General features: G+C 44.6%; 2 pseudogenes across 2 annotated transcripts; both read right to left on the bottom strand.

Annotated features, from left to right (window-relative positions):
* Nucleotides 1–13,724: 13,724 nt before the first annotated feature.
* LOC309660434 (apoptosis-enhancing nuclease pseudogene) lies at nt 13,725–18,186 on the bottom strand (annotated as a pseudogene). Its single transcript has one exon. The product of its transcript is annotated as an apoptosis-enhancing nuclease pseudogene (transcript).
* On the bottom strand, nt 18,143–21,626 carry LOC309659602 (phosphatidylethanolamine-binding protein 1 pseudogene; annotated as a pseudogene). The gene has a single exon. The product of its transcript is annotated as a phosphatidylethanolamine-binding protein 1 pseudogene (transcript).
* Between the last annotated feature and the right edge of the window lie 208 nt (nt 21,627–21,834).

Here is a 21,834-nt window from a genome sequence, read left to right as displayed (position 1 = left end):
TGGACACGCTTTCGTACCTCAGTGGAAGACACTGGAAGTACAATCTCCGAGCCAGTTTCTGGGCTGCTTTTGCTACAGTATTCCAGGTGCTTGCTGTCTGCTTTCAAAGTAAGTTTGTTCGATTGGAATCTAGACATGTGTGTTTGAGAAGACTACAAGGAGGGAAAATGTTGTTGTTATTATTATCACTTTAATGATAATAATAGTTACCACTCATCACAAGTTTAATGTGTGCTAAAACCTGCTATGTGGGGACTTCCCCGGTGGTCCAGTGGTTAAGACTCTGTGCTCCCAACGCAGGGGGCCCCAGTCTGATCCCTGGTCAGGGAAATAGATCCCACATGCCGCCACTAAGAGCCCACACGCTGCAACTATAGACCGGGCGCAGCCAAATAAATAAATAAATGTTAAATAAATAAATAAATATTTTAAAAACTGCTATGTGTATGATGTATCTTATATATATTGATTTTTTCTTATATATAAATTTTTACAAGAAACCTTGGAGGCTGGTATTTTAAAGATGATACTTCTAGGCCACGTTCTCCCAGCAAATGGTAGATCTGGGATTTGACCCTAGGTTTGTCTGGCTCCAAATTTATGTGACATAACCCCAAATAAGTAATTTGATCTTTACTCACAAAACATGGTTTCAGTGTCTTCACCCCCCAATTTTTATGCTCATCAAGCCAGTTGAGAGCATTACAGCACAAGAAGAAGTAATAGCAGTAAGATAAGCTGCCCCTTTAGCTATTCCTAAATTCATGGTCTCAAGGAACCTTCTTCATGTGTGTCAGCCTTGTCAGTTCCTGGAATCAGTTCCTGATTCCATATGTCCAGTAACAATTTATGACTTATAATTAAATGGGATACCCTGCCCTTATCAGACCCTTTAGATATAGTCCTATCACGTGAAACAGAGCAACACAAAACACTTCTTTTCCATTTAATGTTGACAATCATTCTTGTTCTTATTCATGAATAACTAATCATATCAAAATAGGATACTGAGGAGCTTTAAATGTCCAACAAGAAGAAATATATAATTAAGTAATATCAGGGTAAAGAAGTAAATCTTGGGAAATGGTGGAAATAGGAGGAGAGAGGGGAACTCAAGTCTGAGCAAATGCCACAATCTAACCAGGCACGTTTTACCTGCGTGAAGAGGGGATGCAAGGGCATGTATTTACCTGAAACCCACCTGCTGGGTGGAAACCCTCCAAATTCATTCCTGTGAGCTATGTGACAGTGGGCATTCTTAAAGGGAGGAATAAGACCATATCACTTTGGTTGGAATTTCTAGACAGAGTGAGGCTGTGAGGAAACAGGGTAACTTAGGCTGGTCTCTGGGTCTGATTAGCCTTCTCTCTGGGGATGCCTGGCAGAGAGGAATCGAGATTGGTAGAGATATCCAGGGTCAGGAGGGCTCTGGAGCACAGAGGGGAAAGAAGTACATAGGAAACAGCTAAGACTTTATCAATGTCGCCATTCTGCTGAGGACGTCCTTGGAGGCCGGTTAACTGTGGCTCTAGCCCTGCCAGAGTTTCCAGAGACAAAAGCTCACACTTGCTCTTCCGTTCACTTAGAAAATTAACAAAATGCAAGTCATTCCAGAGGCCCTGGGAAATGTCCAGCTGTCCTGTGAAGGCAGCTCACCTCTGTCCCGAAGGACCATGACTGTACTTCTTAAAGAACAGGTTGTTTGTTTGGTCGCTTATGTATATCTGTTTACTTATTATAGCCTCTTCACCCTTTCTCATTTACTGGAGAAAACCCAGCTTTCTTGATATGTAAGTTGGGAAGTATGTGATGGGGGAAATGGGGCTGTTTATCGCCCTCTGTGGCCTTGAACATGTTATCAAAGTCATTTGGGTTTCAGTTGCTTCCTGACTGAAGTGAATCTCGTGTGTAAATACAGAAATATTACATTCTTCATTAAGCACCGTCACATCACCAGCTTCTTATAGAGATGAAAGTTTTTCTTTTATCTTATGGCTCATTCTTTCATTATTAACAACCTTTTCTAACAGGATTTTCTTAGAATCACAGAGTGCTATAGCCAGAAGGGACATAATGAATGAAAAAAAAAGAACATTTCCACTGTAAAGGTCTGTTCAAATACAAAAGTACTTACAAATACCTATGGTAAGGAAAGACGCATCCAAATCCCCGTGCTGCATTTGGACTCTCTTTTCTGTTTGTTCTGTTCTCAGTAGGGAGAACAGCTCAGACTGTCCTGGGTGCGAGCTTTTTACATACTTGAAAACTGTTGCTAGCTAACCCTGTAACCCTCTTGCCTCTAAACAGAATTACCTTGGTTCCTTTAACCTCTCCTGATCTTTATTTTTCAGAACTCTAATCACTCCTGTGGCTTTCTTCTGAACTGACTGCAGTTTCTCTCTCTCCCCCATCAATTGCAGGCATCAGAACTAGACTCAGCACTCAGGGTGGGTCTCCAGGTTGTGTGGCTGAGCAGGGGAGATGGGAGTGGACAGACCGGCAGGGACAGCGGCAACTGGCTGGTGGACGGACAAGCGTTAGTGGGAAAGAGAAGAGGAGTAGGCAGTCTTTGTATAACAGTTAGAAGTCAGACATCTTCCCCACCATGTCATTTACATTTCAGAGTTTCCCAAACAATGGCACATACATCAGTGAACCATTTCCTCACAAAGCAGTTAACAAGGCTTTATCGGGGGCCCACTGTTTTTATGAGAAGTCAGAAAACTGCCAATTTTCGGTCCCCTGGCTGAATGCTGCCTGTGGGCAGGGTTTGTTTTTCTCACAGTTAAAAATGTTTTAATTAGCTACTGACATTTTAAAATTAAGAGAGTTCACCTAAGAATTATCCAGATTTCTAGCTTCTTTCACCCTTTTTTTTTTTAAGTTTTGGCCACGTGGCTTGTGGGATCTCAGTTCCCCGACTAGGGATTGAACCCGGGCCACGGCAGCGAAAGCCCAGAATCCTAACCACTAGGCCACCAGGGAACTCCCCTTCTTTTACATTCTGAAGGTTGGGAATATTAGGCCAGCATGTCAGGCCTGAGACCATGTGCTGAAGCTGAGTGACAGCTTCCCCCATGTGGGTGGGAACTGCCTTCCAGTTCTCCTAAGTCCCACCTTGCCCATTGTGATGGAGTGAATTATGTCCCCCCAAACTCATATGTTGAAGCCCTAACCCACAATGTGACTATATTTGGAGACAGGACCTTTAAGAAGGCAATTAAGGTTAAGTGAGGTCCTAAGGGTAGGGCCCTAATCTGATAGTACTGGTGTCCTTATAAGGAGAGGAAGTGACACCAGACAGCTAGCTCTCTTCCCCTCTCCATGTGGGCACAGAGGAAAGGCCATGTGAGGACACAGGAAGAAGGCAGCATCTATAAGCCAGGAAGAGAGGCTTCACCAGCAACCAACCTTGTTGGCACCTTGATCTTGGACTTCTAGTCTCCAGAACTGCGAGAAACTGAATCTGTTGTTTAAGCCCCCAGGCCTGTGGTATTTTGTTATGGGACCCCCAGCAGACTGATACACCCATGTACCTCACTTTGTGTCTAGCTTCTGTGGGCCTTTGAGCTTGAGACTCCTGCTTTATGTCCTTGGGAGTTAAAAGTGAATATCCGCTTCCTATACCTTGTCTACTGGTAAGGAAAGTTAAATGGAGACATAATTTGTAACACAGGATGTAATACAAGAGATATACAAACTGATATCAATGGACAGAACTGTCAGTGGTTGGGATGGAAGGGAGAAGAGAGAAAAAGAGAAGAAGTCCTCACTATGTGGACAGCACATCAGAAGGGTTTTAAGAGATTTGGAAGATTTGAACAAATGGCGATGGAACAGCAGGCAGGAGCAAAGGCATGCAGGCGTGAACGTGGATGGTGTGTTACAAGGTTTGGCTAGAGTGCAGGGTGCATTGCAGGTGGGGAGTGTGTGATAGGAGATAAGGCCAGAAAAGGAGGAGTGAGATCATGAGCCCAGAATGCCATACCATAGGATTTGGTTTAATTCTGGAGTAAATGAGGAGCACCTGGGGACGGAGGATGAACGGTATGTTTTAATTAATGAATGAATTAATTATTAGGAACATCCAATGTGCGAAGTGCTGCAAATACAGTTGTGGACAAGGTAGAACTAAGTCTCTGCCCTCATGGAGCTGACAGAAATAAACACTCAGATATAGAAGACAATGTCAGGGAGCGATGAGTGCTATGAAGAACGGTAAAGCAGTGTAAGGCGTAGAGTGTACTATGGCAGGTGCTGGTGTAGATGCAGGTCAGGAAAGGCATGGTATTTGGGCAGAACCCTGAATGAAGTGAGAGAATGAATCATGGAGCGTCTGGGAAAAAATAATTATAGACAGAGGGAACACAAGTGCAAAGGTCCTGAGGCAGGAACAGTTATGTTCAAGGAACAACAGAGAGGCCAATCTGGCAGGAGTATGCAACAGGAAGAATGGTGGGCAGTGGTGCTGAGGTAGTCAGGGGTCAGATCTTTTCCAGGAAGGGAACCCCAATGCAGTGTGAAGGATGGATCAGACACCAGGACTGGAATAGGGAGACCACTAGATGCCTATAGGAATGATGAGGGCCCGAGCCAGCTCAGGAGCAATGGAATTGGAACTGTATAGTCATACGCAGGAGACGGGTGCATTTTGGACCAGGACACAAATGAAATCTCCAAACAGAGCTGGCCTTGGGAAAGACAGGGTTTGGAGACAGGATGAGATGGGGCACTTACCTCCCAATCTCTGGATCAATCATGTGTGAGGGCAGCCATTAGAGAAGGAGGAAAGTTCAGACCATCAGTCTGTAACTGTCTCAAAGAAGGGCGAAGGCAGAGACAGAGTTCATCTGCTTCCACAGCTCAGAAGCCAAGGCAGGCGCCAAGGGGCATCACAGAGAAAACAAGTGTTCTCCTAAAAAGTACAACAACTCTATTTCTTATCACTATATGTCTGGCAAATGTCCCAGACATCCTGGTTTGGTCTAAACCTAAAATGAAATGACTTGTTCTAACAAGTGGAAATAAAAAGACTTGAAAGGCAGTGCAGGGGGAGGGGTTAATACAGTCCAGAATGTGGGTTGGCTTGGTACAGTTTCTCTTTGGCATTTAAAAAATATATATATTTATTTGTTTGTTTGTTTGTTTGTTTGTTTATGGCTGCTTTGGGGCTTTGTTGCTGCGCACGGGCTTTCTCAAGTTGCGGTGAGTGGGGGCTACTCTTCATTGTGGTGTGAGGGCTTCTCATTGCAGTGGCTTCTCTTGTTGCGGAGCACGGGTTCTAGGGGCACGGGCTCAGTAGTTGTGGCTCGAAGGCTCTAGAGCGCAGGCTCAGTAATTGAGGCACACGGGCTTAGTTGCTCTGTGGCATGTGGGATCTTCCCAGACCAGGGCTTGAACCCATGTCTCCTGCATTGGCAGGCGGATTTTTAACCACTGCACCACCAGGGAAGCCCCTCTTGGGCATTAAAAAAAAAATTTTTTTTAATAGATCTTTATTGGAGTATAATTGCTTTACAATACTGTGTTAGTTTCTGTTGCACAACAAAGTGAATCAGCCATATGCATACATGTATCCCCATATCCCCTTCCTCTTGAGCCTCCCTCCCATCCTCCCTATCCCACCCCTCTAGGTGGTCACAAGGCACCGAGCTGACCTCCCTGTGCTATGCGGCTGCTTCCCACTAGCTATCTATTTTACATTCGGCAAATATGTATGTATGTCGATGCTACTCTCACTTGGCCTTAGCTTCCCCCTCCCCTCCGTGTCCTCATAGAAACACAAAAGACCCAGAATAGCCAAAGCAATCCTGAGAAAGAAAAACGGAGCTGGAGGAATCAGGCTCCCTCACTTCAGACTATACTACAAAGCTACAGTCATCAAGACAGTATGGTACTGGCACAAAAACAGAAATATAGATCAATGGAACAGGATAGAAAGCCCCAAGATAAGCCCACACACCTATGGGCACCTAATCTAGGACAAAGGAGGCAAGAGCATACAATGGAGAAACGCCATTTTTTCTTTTGTGGTTTAAGCTTCAGTGACGAGGAGGCAGATAAAGCTTGAGAGCCATATAAACCTCTGTCTCCAGAGTGCAATGATCCGGGAGCAGGGTCATCACCTTTGGCATTCTTCTCTACTTATGTTTTACCCTTGGTATTTTTCCTTTTCCTTCTTGCTTGGCTGGGAGAATTCTGATGAGCTTCTTAGGAAAGAATGTTGGGCTTTCTTTGTTGCCCTTGCTGTGGGCAAGCGTTCAAAAAAGGCGGCGTCAACTGTAAACATCTGTGGTAAGAGCGCCCTCTGCTGGTATGCCCTATTTGTCTCTGGCTGCTATTTCCCTAAAAACGCGAAGGTTTCGTTATCGTCTTCATTAAATAAATTGGCAAAGGAGAAAAGCAAAAAGTATTGTTGTTGGGATAAATTAATTTCACCCAATGTTTCTAGAACCTTCTGGAGCAGTCCTAATCCTTACTTGGCCATGGTCTCTGAATCTTATGACACTGCCTTTCTTTGGGATTTACACTTAAACTTTTACTAATCCAGAAAAAAGGTAAAAATGGCAGCAATTCAAAGCTTGGAAGGAGTGTTGATACAGTTCATTTGATCAATTTTCTGCCTCCGTTTCTGTGATATTTACTGTCTACTCAGTTTTTTAAATGCTTGACGGCCAAGCATTCTCGTAGGCCTCTCAGAATCTTAAATGAAAAAGGTACAGTCTTTGTCTTTTCTGAGCGTGGAGGGTGGTGGGAAAGAGGGAATGAGGAAACGGAAAATTACAACACTGGGAGACAAATACTGAGGTGTGAACAATGAAGTGGGTGGTCGGGGGATGAATTTTTTTGGTTATTCAAACTCAAAGGTGAAAAACTTGAATGCCTCCCTGACCCAAATTATTCCTCCTGACAGTCACGTCTCTCCTGTGCACTAGAACTCAAGTTCTATGAACAAGTCATGATGGATTTAATATATTTCTATGTTACTAATCCCACAGAGTGATTTTAGATCTGAAAGGGATACATTAATACATATTTCAGTGTTATCATAATTCTTCTATGTCCGAGGGAAAATTTTTTCTTTTATAACTTGAACATTTGGAGAGACTCTACGTCTCTAGCTAATTATTGCTTTTAATTGCAGAATACCACTGTACAATGAAAAAGGTTATGTGTGGGTTTTGCTAGAAATCATAGTTTTGATAGAAATGATTTTCCTCCATATAAAGGGAGAGTTATATTTAATGAGTCCTTCCAAATGTCGTCCTTCACAAGGGAGAGGCTTGTCTCCACCCTCCCCGGGTGACATTTACCCATTGGCTCTAACCCATGGTATTGTACCTATGTGGCTCTGACTGTAACCCAGTGTCCCAGTGACCCTTAACCTTTTATCTTGTTCTATCAATATTTGGAAAATTTATTAATGCATTTTCCAGAGTGTTTTTTTCCCCTATGCTCTGAGCCTTCTACATAAGAAAAGCTTTAAATAAAACTGGGAGAAAGAGATTGCCGGTTGGTGTGGAGAGAATATACTGGTGAGCTCTCCTGGCTATAAATTCAGCTAAAAGATGTTGGTGGTATTTTGGGGGTACACTTCTTCTTACCAGACATAGATGATGTTGTTTATTATTTTATTTAAATTATTTATTTTATTTTTGACTATTTAGGATTCATTTGGTATTTGCATAAATTTGGTCATTTTTTAAAAATTTCTTTTTCAATATTGATTTTTAACTCTCAACTGTGCACTAAAAAAAACCATTTCTGTCCCTTCAAGTGGAACTGATCACCTTTCTCTCTCACAGGACAGCTATCTCTAGGACTCCAGCCTTGGTTCACTTTATCGCTCATACTGTGCCTTGTCCAAAAATATCTTCTAAACACAAAAATTCCTAAGAGGATTTTGGAGAAGTACCTACAAGTCCTTAGACTGATTACACCTGATAAACACTGATTTAGGCACCGTCGTGCTGATTTGAAATAAAAATCTCAATTGGACTTAGAGGAACTCAGAGGCTCCATGTAGCTTTGAACCTGCTCTGTCCTGAGCTGGTCTCGGTGATCCACCACAGCTGGAGACACAAGGCTGCGTGTACACACTGATGGTGGACAGTTAGCCTTTTAATTCTGTTTACCATCGTTTGGTAGAAGCAGAGGTACTTAAATCAAGGATAGAATTTAAACACAATACTCAAAATGGCAGTGAGAAGTAAATAGAGGTGAGGGGAGCTGTAAGATGGAGGAGACAGGGGCGGGCACCTGTGTTCCCCTGGCCCTGTCACTCATGAACTGCGTGTCCTAGACTCAGCTGTGGATGTGCTCCTCTTTCCTGTCTTTACAGTTATCAGTAGTGTGCTTCTTAGAAGTGCCTCAGGGAGGATGAGGAAGGGGAGATGGGAGGCAAAGTGGTTGGAAGTAGGGGGGTCCCTTCCTGTTTCAACCTGAGCAGCTCAGTTTTATTCTATTTTAAATATTTGACGTCGTCCTAAGATGCTGTTTGAAGAAAACAGAAGATCTTGTTTGGTCCAGCAAAACAAAACATGACCTCCCCCTGCAAAAATAAAACCTTTTGAGAATAATTAGACTAGATGATTTCTAATTTCCTACAAGCTCTGGAATTCTATGAGTTGGAATGGTGGTATTTGTTGCTTTACTGCCAAATATCCATGATGACTTCCTTCTGATTTTCCTGCATTTATCTTGTGACAATTATGACAAAGCCTGAAGCTGCCAGAAGCCACCATAGAAAGCTTAGGCATAGAGCCAGTCCAAAGGCAGCCAGTCAGAGTTGGGTCCTGGTGGTAGCATTTAGTTGCAGAATGAAACCTCACTTGTGACTGTACTGTCTTCCAGGGTTTCAGTTACATGAGCCAATACATTGCTTTTTTTATTATTATTATTTTTTTGCTTAAGCCATTAGAGTTGAGTTTTCTGTCACTTGCAACCAAAAGATTTCTCATCGAATGAGATGATGTTTAAAAGGAAATCAACAAATGTTTTTTAAGATGTCATAGAGTACAAAATAGATTTTTAAATGCTTGAGATAAAAATCAAGGAACTATTTATGTCAGTAAAAAACTTAACTTTAATATGCTGTCTTTTGTGTATGGAAATGATGGTCCTGATTTATTATCAGTAGGACATTCCCTTTGATTTGTTTACTTAACTAGTGATTAAAAAACTCTACCTCCTGAAGCAATTAAATGGATACTGTTTGTCTCACTAACATGTTTGGACCATCTGAATTCACGTGGAGGTAGATAAATCTGAGAAATGTGAAACTAATAAAAACAGATAATTACAAAATTACAAAGCACACTGGATGAAAAGGGGCTAAAATCACTCTCCTATACTGCTTTGTGAGAGTGTACATTGTAACAACATTTTTTTTAAAGGTAATCAATGTAATTTAATGTACTAATACAATTATTTCACAGAACGATATTACTAAAAATCTAAAAAAGCATATTATCATATTCGTTATATTTTCTTCCTTTTGTATTAGTTCACGTCTCCGAACTCGGGTAGTCAGTTGCCCACATAGCTTAGATTTCTTTAAGTTCCTTGAGAGAGAGGCCGACTTTTACCTCTGCCTTCTCAGCTGGGCACAGTAGCTGGTACAGGATGTAGCAACTTTATTTTAATTAATTTTTTTAATAGTAGGTTATTGTTGGTTATCTATTTTAAATATAGAAGTGTGTATATGTCAATCCCAAACTCCCAATCTATCCCTCCCCACACCCTTCCCACCTGGTAACCATAAATTCATTCTCTAAGTCTGTGAGTCTGTTTCTATGTTGTAAATAAGTTCATTTGTATCATTTTTAAACTTAGATTCTACATATGAGTGATATCACATGATATTTGTTTTTCTCTGTCCGACTTACTTCACTTAGTATGATAATCTCTAGGTCCATCCATGTTGCTGCAAATGGAATCATTTCATTTTTTTTTGTGGCTGAGTAATATTCCATTGTATATATGTACCATATCTTCTTTATCCATTCATCTGTTGATAGACATTTAGGTGGCTTCCATACCTTGGCTATTGTAAACAGTGCTGCAATGAACATTGGGGTGCATGTATACTTTCGAACTATATTTTTCTCTGGATATATGCCCAGGAGTGGCATTGCAGGATCATATGGTAGCTCTATTTTTAGTTTTTTAAGAAAACTCCACACTGTTCTCCATAGTGGCTGTATCATTCCCACTAACAGTGTAGGAAGGTTTCCTTTTCTCCACACCCTCTCCAGCATTTATCGTTTGTAGATTTTTTGATGATGGCCATTCTGACTGGTGTGAGGTGATATCTCATTGTAGTTTTGATTTGCATTTCTCTAATAATTAGAGATGTTGAGCATCTTTTCATGTGCCTCTTGGCCATCTGTTTGTTTTTTTTTAAATTTATTTTTAATTTATTTTTGGCTGCTTTGGGTCTTCGTTGCTGTGCGCAGGCTTTCTCTAGTTGCGGCAAGTGGGGGCTACTCTTCATTGTGGTGCGCGGGCTTCTCATTGCAGTGGCTTCTCTTGTTGTGAGCATGGGCTCTAGGCCTGCGGGCTTCAGTAGTTCTGGCGTGCGGGCTCAGTAGTTGTGGCTCATGGGCTCTAGAGCGCAGGCTCAGTATTTGTGGCGTACGGGCTTAGTTGCTCCATGGCATGTGGGATCTTCCTGGATCAGGGCTCGAACCTGTGTCCCTTGCACCAGCAGGTGGATTCCTAACCACTGCACCACCAGGGAAGCCCCCATCTGTTTGGTTATTGAGCCACATGAGCTGTCTGTAAATTTTGGAGACTAATCCCTTGTTGGTTGCATCGTTTGCGAATATTTTCTCCCATTCCGTGGGTTGTCTTTTCGTTTTGTTTCTGGTCTCCTTTGTTGTGGAAAAGCTTTTGAGTTTAATTACGTTCCATTTGTTTATTTTCGTTTTTATTTCGATTGCTCTGGGAGACAGATCAAAAAAGATATTGCTGCAATTTTTGTCAGAGTGTTCTGCCTATATTTTCCTTTAAGAGTTCTACAGTATCCAGTCTTACATTTAGGTCTTTAATCCATTTTGAGTTTATTTTTGTGTATGGTGTTAAAGAATATTCTAGTTTCATTTTTTTACAGGTAGCTGTCCAGGTTTTCCAGCACCATTTATTGAAGAGACTGTCTTTTCTCCATTGTATATCCTTGCCTCTTTTGTCATAGATTAATTGACCATAGGTGCCTGGGTTTATTTCTGGGCTTTTTATCCTGTTCCATTGATCTGTATTTCTGTTTTTGTGCCAGTACCATATTGTCTTGATTACTGTAGCTTTGTAGTATAGTCTGAAATTAGGGAGCCTGATTCTGATAATTGCAAACTTACAAAGTTCACTGAAAGAAACGGGGCTAAAATCACTCTCTTGTACTGCTTTGTGAGAGTGTACACTGTAACAATGTTTAAAGGGCAACTTGATAATACTATCAAGGGCCTTAGAACTGTGATCTCACTTTAGCAGTCCCATCCCTGGAAACTTATCCTAAGGAAATAACTATGAATGTATACAAAATCTTAGATACAGAGATGTTCATTTCAGCACTGATTATAAACACACACACACACACACATACACACACACACACTGTTATGGATAGGACTGTGTTTCATCCCCACCCCACCACTGCACACCCACCAAATGCATCTGTTGAAGTCTTAATTCCCAGTAACTCAAAATGTATTTGGAGATAGAGCCTTTAAAGAGAAAATTAAAATAAAATGAGGTCATATGGATAGGCCCTAATCCAATATGACTAGGCCTTATAAGGACAGGAGATTAGGACAGAGATATACACACAAAGAGGAAGACGGCCATCTATAAGCCAAGGATAAAGGCCTCAAAATGAAACCAACCCTGTGGACACCTTGGTTTTGGACTTCTGGCCTTCAGAACTGTGAGAAAATAAATTTCTGTTGTTTTTTTGTTATGGCAGACCTAGAAAACTAATACATTTGTGCACACACACACATACACACACACAAACACGCACACGCATGCATAAAGGAAAACATTCTAAATGCGGAGCAGTACGTAATTAGTTAAATATGTATGGCTCATCTGCATAATGGAACCCCATTCATCCACTTAAAGTGATATAGATGAATACTGTCATGGAAAACTGTTGTTGATATGTCATTAGGTAATGTAAATTATCAAACAGTATGTATAGTATAGTCCTATGTTTGTAAAAAAATATATGTATGTGTACATATATGACAAATATTAATTTGGTCTGAGATGATACATTCCTTTATGAAAGTAAAAAATGGCACCAATGGCAGCTGGACCATGAAGTTCCCAAGTGAACATTAATGATATTCACAGAATATAAACAACGCTCAGACAAGGCCACTATAATCATGTTTGGAAGATAAAGACAAAGCCACTCTACAACAACAGAAATGACTAAATACCTTCCAACACGAGAGACTGCTACTTTCTTTCTTTTTAAACTAATGACGACTCTCACCCACTTTAGTTTTTCCCCTTGCCAAGAATTAATTTTTATAAGATATTCATCGTCAAATTGCCCCTTCTTCTTGACAGAATCCAATCCAGATTTGATCTCTGCTTCCTTGATTTGTCCTTGAAAGTACAGTAGTCCCCCTTATTTGTGGTTTTGCTTTCTGTGGTTTCAGTTAACTGAGGTCAATCTCGGTCCACAAATGTTAAATGAGTAATTCCAGAAATAAACAATTCGTAAAGTTTTAAATTGCATACCATTCTGAGTAACATGATGAAATATCTTGCCACCCAGCTCTGTCCTAGAGGGGGTGTGGACCATCCCTTTGTTCAACGTGTCCCACCCAGTAGTCACTCAGTAGCAGTGCTTATGTTCAAGTAACCCTTATTTTACTTAATAATGGCCCCAAAGTTCAAGAGTAGTTATTGATGCTGGCAATTCAGATACTCTCTTATTGTGCCTAAGTTATAAATTAAACTTTATCATAAGTATGTAAATATAAGAAAAAACATAGTATATATAGGGTTTGTTACTATCTGTGGTTTCAGGCAACCACTGGGGGTCTTGGATTGTATCCCCACAGATAAGGGGGGACTACTGTAACCATAAAAAGCCCAAATCCTATAAGAAACTTCTCCAAACTCCCTCTTACTGAGAGGTTCCATTTTCTGGTGCTTTCAGTCAACGGGCTTTTACAATTCTAAATGAGATAAAATTGGCCCCCTCCCACCCACCAGAACTGGCTGGAAATCCCATCTTAGTTGAATTTTACATGGTGTGTAGCAAACAGCGGGGCTCCAACTGTTCCGGTCAATGTGGGAGCCACCGAGGTGCTCATTATCTTTTCTAAGAGGGCAGCTGCATTTCCTCTATGCCAAGCTGGGTACAAGGATCTTAGGTTGCAGGATAAGGCCAAAGATTTTGGGTTCAGCCCCTCTTTCCCAGAAGCCAGGTCACTACTCAAGGGCTCTCTGGGACTGGGGCGTGGGTCCTCCCCATTAGTGGAACCCACAGTCATTGGCCTCCTCCCTAGTGAACCTTCTATCCTCGTTCAGGCCTCCAGTCTCAGCACCAGCCTCATTCTGGATGGGTGAGATAGCAGCCTTCTAGCACCTCCTAGCTTCTGTTTCTAGCTCTGCAACTAAAATGCAATAATGTGTTGAGCCTGGGAAGCTCAGGCTCCAAACACAGAGTGGGCTTTGGGAATGAAGAAGGAAAAATTACTACTCATCTCTTTTCCTTTTTTTTTTTTTTTTTTTTTGCACAACAATGTGAATATATTTAACACTACTTAACTCTACCCTTAAAAATGGCTAAGACAGTAAATTTTATATTGTGTATTTTATATTTAAAACTAAAAAAAGTTTTTAAAAATAAAAAAAGTGAGTACATACCTTCAAAGAGACACAAGTTTAATAAACTTGTGTTCTATACTAGGGCAGCTATAACATTTTCAAAAATAAACTATAGTGGGAAGCAGCTGCACAGCACAGGGAGATCAGCTCGGCGCTCCGTGACCACCCAGAGGGGTGGGACAGGGAGGGTGGGAGGGAGACGCAAGAGGGAGGGGACATGCGGACACAGGCACATGTATAGCCGATTCACCCTGCCATACAGCAGAAACCAACACACCACTGTAAAGCAACCACACTCCAACAAAGATGTTAAAAGAAAACAAAAAATACAGGAAAAAAAAAAAAAGCTATATAAATTCTGTAGTATTTTCTTGCTACATCCCAAAGCATCATCTTGAAAGCCGCCCGCCTCAAAGGTCAAAGCACCCAGCAAGACTCAGCGCCCCAGCGTCCCCACAATCCCTCCCCCAAGCCACCCTCCCACCCTAGCTGAAGAATTCAAAGAAAAGGCCGCTTTACCAACTTTTCAATTGAGTTTTTTTCCAGGTTTTACAACAAAGCTGATTTTAAACCCCGTACATCTCCCCACTGCTAGCAGCTCCATCCTACCTCAACCCACAGACCAAAGAACCAAAGCTACTTCTCAACTCTGAGTGTGGCGTCAGCCCAGAACAAAGTCCTGGAGCCAGGCCAGGCGTGGTCAGTGACTCAGCCAGCTCCCAGAACAATCTGCGGCCCTGCTCTTGCAGTTGCGTGGTTTCAGTGTCTCTCCCTTCCTGGCCCTGCTGCTTTGCTCAGACTGACATGAAATCCACGCATCACGGGGAACGGTGAGAGCCCGGAACCTCTGAGTTGCCCTCAGCGGCCTGTGCCCCACCTGCTGGAACAGCCACGAGGACAGTCCCGTCTGGGTCAAAGCCACTCAACCTGAAGGTGTGTTCAGGTGTTACCTGGAAGAGCCCAACACTGATCCTTAAAGAAAACACAGCCGCTCGCACTGACCTCGGCTTACTAGGCGCCAGGCACCGGGCGAAGCACTCAGCACTTCATCCTCCTAACAACCCTATGAGGTAGGTGGTGTCATTATCCCCATTTTACAGATGAGGGAACAGACTCAAGAGTGAAGTCACACACTTGCCTAAGTCTCAAAGCTATTGAGTGATGAGCAAAGATGGGGCTCAAAGGTTCTGTGTGACCTGAGCTCCGGGTTACCCCAATACCCCCAAACTGCCCCTTAGGAAACAAGGAGAGGGGAAGGGGATGAATCCCGACACAGAACATTTTTAGAAATTTGGAGAAAACCCAACCACCACAGCGATTGGGGGCACCCACCCGAGTGCAACAGCTGCGCAGCTGTCAATGCCCGGCCCGGCCCCAGTGGACCCGCCCTCTGCTCCCCTACAGACCCGTGGCCTTGCTCTCAATAAATAAAGATCCCTGTGGGCAATTCTGCACAGGGCTCCCAGAATTCAAACCGCTGTCTTGCTTCTAGACTTTTGCTTAAGAGAGCCTAGCGCTGGGTGGGCAGGAGGAATGCCTGACTTGGGTCAAAATACATATGCCAGTCTCCACCCAAAGCTTATCTGACTTCCCTCCTCCCAGAATAGTGCCTGGTGACTTCTGGTGGCGAGCAAGTGAAGACCCAGCTCCCCATGAGCTGTGGTCTCTGCTATTCCACTGTAGCCTGGCAGCTCCTATGATGACTACAGCCAGAGTTCCAGTTCTGAGAGAAAGGGACAAAATGACCCTTGAGTGGCCTTAACTCTGTAGCTTCAGGGCATAGTTATTCTCCTGAAAATGACTGTGGAGGAAGAAGTAGATGGTGACAACAAGAAGAGAGCTTTACCCCAGGGCACTGGGGCGAGACAAGGGAACTCTTGAATAGGGACACCCACACCCCCCACCCCCAAGCAGGGAGAGATCATCCCTTTAGAGAGCACAGCCTGGGGGTGGCAAGTCTGCCGGCGCATTCCCTACTCCTGCTGGGCTCTGGCAGCTAGCCCACCTGCCATTTTCATGGTGCCTATAAAGTGCCATCAGCAAAACCAGAATCGGGGACTGTGCTGGGGGCAGATGGTCCCAACACTTTAGGCCTTGGGGGACACTGGTGGCATCCGGCCCCAGCCACTTCTGGTCCCCGCTCCCCAGTGGAGCTTCTCCTTCCTCACTCCGTTCTGCCCGGTGCCTCCCCTGTTCCTCTGCTGGCGCCCTGGGCCGGGTCCCCCATATACTGCTCCGTGTCTGTGCCGCTGTCGGGCTCTCTGTCCTCAGGGTGGGGCTGGAGGCTGCTGGCCTCCTGTTCCTACTGCACCTCCACCAGCCGGTAGAGCTCCATGGCCGTCACGGCGTCTTCCACCGACGAGTGCCCGTGCTGGCCCACGTGGATTGTCTTGTGCAGCAGCTGCAGGGCCAGGTCCTTGAGAGAGACGCGGGTCCGGGCGTGGGGCTGGGCTGGGGACGTAAGTGGTGTCCCGGGTCTGGCCCCGAGGGTGGGTGTACTTGAGGGCCTGGAAGTCATCGTGCAGGGCGTGCCCCACCAACGCCTTGCCCTTCAGGAGCCTGAGGATCTCTTTCTGGGCCACCTGGAAGGGGATGGCCTTGCGCATGTGCTGCCTGGTGACGCCGCTCCAGCGAGTGCGGTCGTCCACGATGGGCATCTCAGGCTGGATGTACTTGTCGTAGAGGACCTCGCCGTGGTAACTCACCACGGAGCAGCGGCCAGCTCACTCACTCGCCCTCGGGGTCCCGTGCCCACCATCTCACAGTCGATAGCCACGCACTTGCTGGGCAAGGGCCGAGCAGATTCTCCGGGGGTGGGCTTTCTGCTGCATGGGGCACCTCCAGGTTCAGCCCTTGGACGCTGCCTCATGCTGCTGGCGGCTTCGGTGCCTGGGGGGGGATCCTGGCTCTGGGGGTGTGCTCCGCAACCCATGCTCTTGCAGCAAGGCCTTCCGGGCCATGAACCGCGGGTGCTGTCGGCTCTTCCTCTCGTGTTTCCTCCGAAGCACATCCTTGGCGTTCAGGCTGGCCAGGGAAGGGCACAGGCACTAGGCAGACTCAGGAGCTTCCCGGGCCACCATTCCCAATCAGCTCACCGCTCAGGGCAAGGGAGGTCTGGGAGGTAATCAGCCTACGGGGCAGCAGCGTGAAAGCCCAGCGAGTCTTCTCATGCCAGCACGTGGCATCCAGGGAACCTGCAGCTCCAACACGCCCGGGCAAGCCCTGCTCCGGCCGCCAGCCTGTTGGCTTGCTCTTAATTTTTCTTATTCCTTTTTTTCTGGCCACACAGCATGGGGAATCTTAGTTCCCTGACCAGGGATTGAACCCTGGCCCTCAGCAGTGAGAGCACAGAGTCCTAACCACTGGACCACTAGGGAATTCCCTCACCACTCATTCTTTTACAGCAGTGAGTCCAGGAGTTCAGTACACATCGAGCTGTGAACAGTATGCTGGCACACATTCTAGAAAGGGTTAGTATGTATCCTGAGATATTAAAAGTGGATGTCCTCCCATCCATGGTTGCATTATGGATAATGAAAAATGTTTACATATATGACTTATTTTTACTTTCTAATTTTTCTTTTTTTTTCCCATTTACACATTGTTTTTATTTGTATTCGATTATAAGCAAATAGCAGAATTAACACGACATTCAGCAACTCCAGACGGGCTTTTCTCACACCAAAGAAGTGTAATCAGTTTAACAGGCACAGACTTTCGGATTTCTGATAACCTCTTACCCAGCCCTGCATCTCATCTAGATGGCCAGGCTTGAACAGCAAAGTGACTCTCTCCCTATTGCTTTTTCCATTATTGCTCTTTGAGGGAGTCAGAGCGGGCCACTGACACCCAGTAACCAGCCCGGTGCACCACGTTGGGGGTTAGTGGACACGCCGGCCTCTGGTTGTCTTGGTGAGAGACACAGCCGTGAAAACACAAGCCAGAAGAGGCCATCACACACTATTCTGGGCCCGGGCTCACAAAGGCAGAGGTAATCAATCTTTTTTTTTTTTTTTCAACCTCCCTTAAAGAGTCTCTGATGCTCTGCTCTAATACTGTAGACCTGGTCTTTTTACCAGAATTTTTTTCTTCTTTAAAGTCTGAGTTACTATTCTTATATTAACATTTTGATGACCCTATCATAGACCCAAATTATCCCCCCAAATGGAGTTCAAATTTGATCAGAACATAAACCCCCTAGAATTATAGAGGACAGGCAGAAGGAAAAGTCACCCCAAACCTAAATCTGACTGCTCAGGTCTTGGGAACGAGGAAGGGGAGAAATCTACATGCATCGCTAAACTGCAACACTGCTTGGGAAACTCTGGGATGGTTTCCATCTTCTAAGTTTCCTCTGCTTCCCAGACAGCTGCTCGGGGAGTTTGGGCACAAAGTCATCCCATTCAGCCTGGTAACATGTGCCGGCCACCGGGGCCCAGAGCTTGTACCTTTTACAGAAGGACGCCACCGTGAAATTGCCATGATGGGCTCCAGATCGGTTGCTGAGAATGCGTTTGTCACACTTCAGCGGCCTGTCCTGCTCGCAAGCCAGCCAGACGTGGTGGTGAAGGCCTGTGCCCTTGGGGGACCCAGAGCCCACATAATCAGAGAGGACCGAGCCACTGCTGATGTTGTTGCCCTTCACGTTGACCAACAGGAAATGGTGCCCTTCCGGCTGGGAGCACCTGGGTAGGTCAAGACCAACGTGTAGAATTTATCTGGATCAAGGCCATCCCATGCGATGCTCGTGGGCCGGTTCTTAACCTGGGTGGGTGTTAGCACTTCGCCCAGCTCGTCAACCTCCGCCCCGCCGTTCTGGACTTGCAGCAGGTGCTGCGGCCGGTCGTCCACCTCCTGCAGGCTCAAGGGTCCCGGCCGCTTGCTGAGGTCCAGTGGCCCCACGGGGCCAAGCAGGGCAGACAGCAGGGAAAGTCGCAGGACAGCAGCACCGACTCCGAGAGGTCTGCCTCTCATTTTTCTTACATTGAACATTTGCTTTCAAAATAAGGAAAAAGTACGTCATTTATTTTTAACCAATAAAAGGGAAAAACAGAGAATAAGAAGGAGGAAAAAAATGAAAGCAGAAACCAGGGCCTTCTGTAGGGGATATAGAGGTGTGTTAGTGTAGAATCAGTTTATGACAACCCTGGAGGTTGGCATTCCCTGGAATTCTGGAGTCAAGGCATGAGCTTTTTGACTCTGACCTGTACTTGTGAGAACATTCTCAAGCGGAATGGTTTTTCTCACCTTCTATCTGTATCAGTGAATACAAAGGGGTCCCATGGAGGAGGTAGAAGGTAATGGGGGTTTCTAACTGGGGAGAAATGTTCTTGAAAGAGAAATGGCATGATGGTTTTTATCCCTGGTTTCATATTAGAACTGCTGGATACCCTGGACCCACCCCCAGTGATTTAATTGATTATTGATTAAAAGATGCAGGGGATGGGTGAAGGATGGTGTCTGCAATTTTTGTAGGATTGAGCCAATTGCCTGAGACCAGACCACTATACAGGGTTTCCAGAGGTAGTGGCCACTGTTTTTCACTTGTGTCCAATCTGAAAAGTCCTACTGACAGATTCCTAGTTAAATCCCAAGAATTGAGCTCCTTAATATAAATTCTTCTCTTCACAATTTCCCTTAGGGCCACCTTCAGAAGGAAAGGTAGAACAGAGATTATTTCTCTTCATCAGTGTTTTCTCAAGCATTGTAGGTGTACCCATTGGTACACAAACTTAGCTTATTCCTACAGGGAAAAACATTTTAAGACAGCTTTTGATGGTATACATTGTTTGTATTGTGTATTAGGAAAAATATACTAATATCCATCAAAGCTATGATTTCATAGCGGTGATATAAGTTTTTTAAAAATGAAATCTATTTATGCAAAAATGCAAGCCAATTGATATACATATCTTAGGTAGATTGCAGTACAGGTACATGGATATGGCAAAAATCAAGATGATATACATGACTTTAGGAAACACTGGCAGAAGTTGCTTTGTTAGACCTCTCTGAAATGAGGTGAGGTTTGAGCTGTGATTCAAAGCAAGGCTTCCAAACATTGGACTGAAAATATGTGGAGCTGGCTGAGAGCTTGTGGAAATAGTCATTCCCGTCCCTGCCTAGACATTTTAGTCCAGGAGATTTGAGATGGGGCCCTGGGCTTTATCTTTTCATGAAGGTTTCCTGGTGATTCTGGTGCAACCAGGTTTGGGAAACTTGGAGAAGGGAGCGATACCTCCTTGGGCCTGAAAGATTAGTAGTTCTTGGTAATTAAACCTATTTTAAGTATTTGCTGGCTGTGAAGACGATTAACTGTTCTTGACTGTCATCAGCATGGCTTTGAAAACTTTTTCTTTTTTTTATTTTATAAATTTATTTATTTTATTTATTTTTGGCTGCATTGTGTCTTTGTTGCTGTGTGCGGGCTTTCTCTAGTTGCTGCGAGCGGGGGCTACTGTTCGTTGTGGTGCTCTGGCTTCGCATTGCGGTAGCTTCTCTTGTTGCGGAGCTCAGGCTCTAGGCGCGTGGGCTTCAGTAGTTGTGGCACACGGGCTCAGTAGTTGTGGCTCATGGGCTTAGTTGCTCTGAGGCATGTGGGATCTTCCCAGACCAGGGCTTGAACCCGTGTCCTCTGCATTGGCAGGCAGATTCTTAACCACTGCACCACCAGGGAAGCCTGCCTTGAAAACTTTCAATTTTTAAACTGTGCCTCTGGGTCTCAGCATTGGGAGGTTGTGTGTGTGTAAATTAAAATACACACAAGTGAGCACACTATACCCCACCCCCCAGACACATTTTAATCTGATTTAACCAATTAAACAAACAGGAGTGAGTTATGCCATTAGGCTCAACAGGGCTGCTAGAGCAAAGCAAAAGCTCGGTGCCACCCAGGCATGGGAGTCATAAAGTGCGTATTTCTGGGGCAGAGGAAGCGCTCGGGTGGGAGCTGTTTCACCCCGAATTGATGTTTACTCGGTGAGCTTCAGAGGATTCATTGTGAGGCAGCTGGGAGGGAGGCCCTGGGTGGCAGCACTCTGGGACGGAAACCGTGCTTGGGGCCGCAGGAGTCCTGTGAGAAGGCAATTGAGAGGCGTGTGGGTGAGGTGGGGTGAGAAATCAAGAAGCTGCAACTGCTCCAGGCAGGGATGAGAAACTGAGAGCAAGCTGGTAGCACCAGAGAGGCATGGCGGCTTTCCTGAGGGGCTGGTAAAATCCTCCTCCCGAAGAGCAGCAAATGGTTGCTCCGGGGGATAGGGGAAGCAAAATATTACCCCAGAGGACATTTGGGAAGCAGAAGAAATTCTTTATGAAAATCAAAAAGGGCAAATACGTATATATGAAGTTAGTGTATCTTGAATTTCCTGGGGCAGTCCTTAGTGCAATGGCTCTGTTCTATAGTCTGACTGGGTGTTAGGTAATGTTCCCTAATTTGGGGGTAAACATTTGAGAAAAAAATGGTGAAAGTGTCTGAGGACAGAAGCCCAAGGTGGCATCCAGCTGGCCCTGCTCGGTATGAGCTGGGGCATGTGAATTGCAGAAACTCTCAGGTTTGGGCAAGAGTGGATTTCTGGACCTCATGAGGTTAAGGGGCCAACTGCCCGAAGCTGGGCCACTCAGCAGGGTTTCCAGAGGTAGCAGCCACTGTTTTTCACCTGCTTCCAGTCTAAAAAGTCCTACTTATGGATTCCTAGCAAAATTCAAATTTTCCTCTCTCCATCTGATGGAGAATTTTCATACCATGTTAAAGAAACCTGGGACAAAGATTGGTCTTCGTTTACTGTTTCTTCACTCACAAATGCTTCAAAACTATTTTCAGTCTGTCAGTCTCCTTTCGCTGTTGTTCTTATATATAAGTTACAGGATTGGGGTGAAATTTTCAAAGGCGTTGGCCTTATGACAGTTTGGTTACGTTGTGGAATAATTTTAGAAACTAAATTAATTTGATTTAGGGGGACAGAACATAGAGGTTACCAAAGCTTGTCCACT

The sequence above is a fragment of the Balaenoptera physalus genome (genome assembly GCF_965194825.1).
Source record: "Balaenoptera physalus genome assembly, chromosome: 4".
NCBI lineage: Eukaryota > Metazoa > Chordata > Mammalia > Artiodactyla > Balaenopteridae > Balaenoptera > Balaenoptera physalus.
The sequence above is the reverse complement of the archived record's forward strand: the minus strand, read 5'-3'. Positions and strand labels throughout refer to the sequence as shown.